This window comes from Zingiber officinale, chromosome 5A (genome assembly GCF_018446385.1).
Source record: "Zingiber officinale cultivar Zhangliang chromosome 5A, Zo_v1.1, whole genome shotgun sequence".
In the NCBI taxonomy this organism is placed as follows: domain Eukaryota; kingdom Viridiplantae; phylum Streptophyta; class Magnoliopsida; order Zingiberales; family Zingiberaceae; genus Zingiber; species Zingiber officinale.
This window is the reverse complement of record NC_055994.1, coordinates 129,823,953-129,829,435: the sequence shown is the minus strand read 5'-3', so window position 1 is coordinate 129,829,435 and position 5,483 is coordinate 129,823,953.

The window sequence follows — 5,483 nt, the reverse complement described above, 5'->3', positions numbered from 1 at the left end:
GATCTAGATACATGTACATTCCTTTTATGGAATATAGGATCAAAATTGTAAAATTCTATTTATGTCATGGATCGAATCTTGCAAAGCGTGGAAGCTTCTAAGGACGAGGCGCAGTGGAACAAGGAGCAAGATGGACAGCTAGACCCGATGGCGGTGGCCAAATATGGCAGCAGCTTGGGATGACAACACGGAGGACAACTAGAGATAAAAGCCATAATAGTTGAAAATTAAATTTTCTATTTATTGCTTTTATATTGTCTTTGTGCATGTTAGTTTACAAGTTTAGTAGGCTAGCATAGTTAAAATTCCTCATTAATAAATAACTAAGTGGGAGAGAGATTTTAAGTAAATCCCATGGTCTCCATTCTTGGTTTGTAAGTGATGCAAACAAGCTTGCGCGTTGGCTCGAGTGCCTTCCTCCATAACGGATGAGCTAGTTTGCAGATCACTAGAACGATTTCCATTTTGGATGACTATAGGAAGTTAATTAAGGCGTGTGATCTTCCCCAGCGGAAGGGCATAATCTTATTAATGGACTTAGTGTCAAGTAATGGTATACACTTAGACACATCTAATAGTATCCTCCCATCGGAGTCACTGTTATTATTTGTGTGACCAAATGAAACCAACTATTAATTTGTCATAAAACTAGGTTGACAAGATAATAAAATTAAAGGGTTAAAACCCCTCTTACAAATGATTGATTTTGTATACGTCCACACTAACATGGCATACAAAATTAACGGTGTTTGAGATAATTTTATTTGTCATAAAGTTACGTTGACAAGATAGTTAATGGGTAAAACCCTCCTCTTACAAATGTTGATTTTGTATACGTCCACACTAACGTGGCATGCAAAATTCACGGTGTTTTGAGGTGTTGGTAAATTTAAATAGTATTGTTAGAGGAATCAATATTATTTTAAATTTAGAGTCTTAACCAAATATTTGATTAAAGATAGACCAACTATTAATTTTATTCGTCATAAAGTAAGGTTGACGAGATAATAAAATTAAATGATAAAATTTCCTCTTTGAATTTGTATACGTGGCATACAAAATTCATGGGGATTTTTAAGGAGTTGGTCTTAACCAAATATTTTTGTGATTCTTAGGATGATGGTCAATCCCTAGCTGATATACTTTAGGATAGACTTAGTGGTCCCAATAATAATTGATTGGAAATAGGATTTGGACATTAAGGTAGACTGTCCTCTTAGAACTAAGAACAATTTAGATGTATTTAATTCATTAGTTGAAACATGTCTAGTGGTGTTATCTACCAGAACCTGGAGTGTAGATACAGATGCCATTAATCATGTCTGCAATTCATTGCAGGGTTCCAGGAAACCCGACAACTAAATGAAAATAAAAGCATCGTCCACATGGGCATTATTGCAAAAATAGCAGCTGTTGCAGTGGGAGAGGTTTATTCTCTAAAAGGAATAAAATATGGATTATTAGAAATTGTCTTTACATACTAAGTTTAGAAAGAACCTGATTTCAATTTCTAAACTATTATAGAATAGATATTGTGTCTATTTTGATAACAAAGTTGTTATCAAGAAAAATAGGGAAGTTATCTATTCTGGTATGTTGGTTGAAAATTTAAAATCCAATAACTCTCACGATGCAACAAATGGAAATTAGTAACACATCTTCTAACTTTAAGAGAAAGTAACCTTCGGAAATGAACCAATTATATCTTTGGCATCTAAGGCTAGGTTATATTAACTTGAGTATGATTCATTGGTAGCTGATGAACTTTTGGGTTCATTAGTAGTGGAAATCTTTCCAACCTGTGAGTCTTACTTGGAAGGAAAAATAACCAAGAAGCTTTCAAGTCTAAGGGGTATGGAGTCAAAGATATGTTGAAATTGGTTCATTCTGATTTGTGTGATCCTATGACTATCCAAGCAAGAGGTTGTTTCAAATATTTCATCTATTTTATAGACAACTATTTGATATACGGATACATTTACTTGATGTGCCACAAGTCTAAGTGCTTTGATTAGTTCAAAGAGTATGAGGCTGATGTGGAGAAATGTCAAGGTAAAAGTATCAAGACACTACGGTGAGATCGTAGTGGCAAGTACCTCTTGGGAGAATTTAGGAGTCACTTATCAGAAGTAGGGATTCAATCCCAACTAACTACACCTAGGTATATCCCAACAGAATGGTGTAGAAAAAGGAAGGTATAGGACTCTTATGGAAATAAGTAGATTGATGATGAGTTATTTAGAAAATTACCAAATTCATTTTAAGGATATACTCTGGAAACGGAAGTGAACATAGTACCTTCCAAAGTCAGAACTCTCTACTCATATAGAATTGTTGAATAAGCGTAAGCCTATTTTGAAGCATATTCGGATTCAGGTAGTCCAACACATATGCTGAAGAGAGACAATGATAAGTTGGACAGGAATTCACTTGTTTGTGGGTTATCCTAGAGAAATGAAAGTAGGTTTATAGTCTTAAAAATCAGAAGGTTATTGTTAGCATCAATGATCGATTTTTAGAAAAGAACTATGTAATAAACCTCATGCCCATAAGAAAATTTGTTCTTAAGGAAATAATAAAAGACATGTCTAATCTAGTACCAACTGTACAAGATGAGATACCACAAGGAAACTGCAACACGTATCACAAATGATACACAATTGCAGAAAGTGCCTCATCGTAGTGGGAGGGTTGTTAGGCAACCTAAAAAGATTTATGTTTTGGGAGAGTTTTTGGACTCGATCCCTGGAGGACATGAATCTGATCTCCGGACATATGACGAAGCACTCCAAGATAAAGATGCAATATCTTGGCAAAGAGTAATGAATAACAGAATTAGAATATATGCATTCTAATAAAATCTGGAAGCTTATAGAACCACCAAATGGTATAAAAGCCTTTGGGTGTAAAAAGGTCTATATTAGGAAAAGAGGGATAGACAGGAAGGTAGAAACTCTCAAAGCAAGGCTAGATGAAAAAGGAAACTTTTTCACTGGTAGCCATGCTTAAGTCTATCCGGATTCTTTTATCTATTTGGCAAGTGGATGTCAAGACAGCATTCCTTAATGGAAGTCTTGAAGAAAACATCCATATAAAGCAACGAAGGGTTCATTACAAAGGGCTAAGAGCATTTTGTGTAAGCTCAATCGATCTATGGGTGAGTCAAAGCTTCAGGTCTTGGAACATCCGGTTTATCAAAGTAATCCGGATCTATGGATTTAGTAAGGATAAGTCTTGTGTATACAAAAGATGTGATGGAAACGTGGTGGTATTTCTTATACTATACTTAGATAACATTTTGGTAGTTGGAAACAATATCAAAATGTTATCGGAAAGTAAGGGTATGGTTGTCCAAACAATTCGATATAAAGGACTTGGAAGAATGTATATATTCTTGAGATCAAAGTAATAAGGGATCGCAAGAAAAGAATATTTTACTTATCCCAAGCTTCATACATCGAAAAAATCCTTGCTCGTTTTAAGCATACAAAACTCCAAGAAAGGTTTCTTACCTTTTCAGGATGGAGTAACTTTATCTAAAGATATGTCTCTGTAGATATCAAAGGAGATAAAGGAAATAAAGGCAGTTCTTTATGCTACGGCTGTTGGAAGCCTAATGTATGCTATGCACGAGATCAGAAATCTGTTTTGCCAAGGGCATAGTTAGCAGATATCAAAGTAACCCTGGACAAGGACAGTGGACTGCAGTAAAGCATATATTGTAGTACCTTAGAGGCACTAGAGATTATATGCTAGCTTACAAGGCAGTTAATTTAGTCCTTGTGGGTTGCATGGATTTTGACTTCAATCGGATAGGGACAATAATAAGTCAACCTCGGGGTTTTGTGTTTACTTTAGGAGGTAAAGTCATAACTATGGAAGAGTGATAAGCATAGGTGTTTTTCTGGACTCCACCATAGAAGCTTAGTATATGGCAAGCCTCTGAGGTAGCCATAAAAGCTGAATGACTCAATAACCTCAAGATAGACTTAGATATGATTTCTAGTTTGTCCAAAAATTATTACAATTTATTGTAATAATGTTGGTGCAGTAGCAAACTCGAAGAAACCATAAGTCTATAAGGCAAGTAAACACAATAGAGCGCAAGTACCACCCAATACGAGGAATCGTATAAACGAGGAGAAGTTGTTGCCGCCTAGATTGCATCAGGTGATGACCTATAGATCCTTTCACTAAGGTCCTTAAGGCAAGAGCTTTTGATGGGCATGTTGAAGGGATGGGAATCAGATGTATGGCAGAAGGCGACTTAGTCTTTTAGTATAAGTGGGAGATTGTTAGAGTGTATACTAAAAGCCTAGCTTTTGGTATAAACATTTATCTAGAAATAAGAATCACATTGGTCAAATGTCTACATTTGTGATAAATGTAGTTGTTCAATTAATTTATATTGTAGATAACATGGTGTGTGGTGTCACACACAGAGGATCATGTTATCAGTACCTTATAAATTATAAACAGTAGCTCACGACCAAGATGGAAAGGAACAAACCATTTGAAGGTCGTAGTGTAATTAGGTATTAGTTTATCTTAACTATATAATTACACTAGTACACTTAGAGTGTATTGAGTAGGACCATTAGAGGTCGTTTCTTTTATACTGACTTTATAAAGAAACAAAGACCTTAGTTATTATGGAAGTGTGTGCTCTTAATCCTAATATAATAACAAGTACATATATTTGATATTTATTTCTTTAATTTATCAATGGGTGAGATTTAGTTCGATGAATCAATAAGCCCGATAAGTTGGAAAATGATATCACTTATAGTGTGTGTTGTTGATTATAGAAGGAAACTGTGTCCTAGTGATCTAGGTTGAGAATGTCCCCAAGAGGAGCTCATAAGGATTGTCATGTTAAACCCTGCAGGTGGACTTAGTCCGACATGACAATGAAGTTGAGTGGTACTACTCTTGGAGCTAGATATTAATTAAGTGAGTTGTCAGTAACTTACTTAATTAGTGGACATTTGTTATCTTAAACACAGGGAGACTAACACACTCATAATAAGAAGGAGCCCAAAATGTAATTTGGGATTGGTGCGGTAGTTCAATAATAGTTCTTTAGTGGAATGAATTATTATTGATGAAATTAAGTTGTGTGTTCGGGGCGAACACGGGATGCGTAATCGGGAGACCAAAACCAATTCCTCCTCTCGGTCCCTATCGTAGCCTCTAGTATATAGAGATTTATACCCACCGCATACCCACCTTCTTACCCATCCAATGGGGCCGGCCAAGCTAGCTTGGAACCCAAGCTAGGGCCGACCAAGACCAAGTGGATGAGCCATGTAGGTGGCCGGCCAAAGCATGGGTCCCAAGCTTAGGTGGCCGACCACTAGAATATTAAAAAGGATTTTTATTAAAATTATTTCTTATGTGGATATCATGGTTTTAAAAGAGAGTTTAAAAATTAAAAATTTCCTTTTATAGCTTTCTACAAAAGATTAAGAGAAGAGATTAAT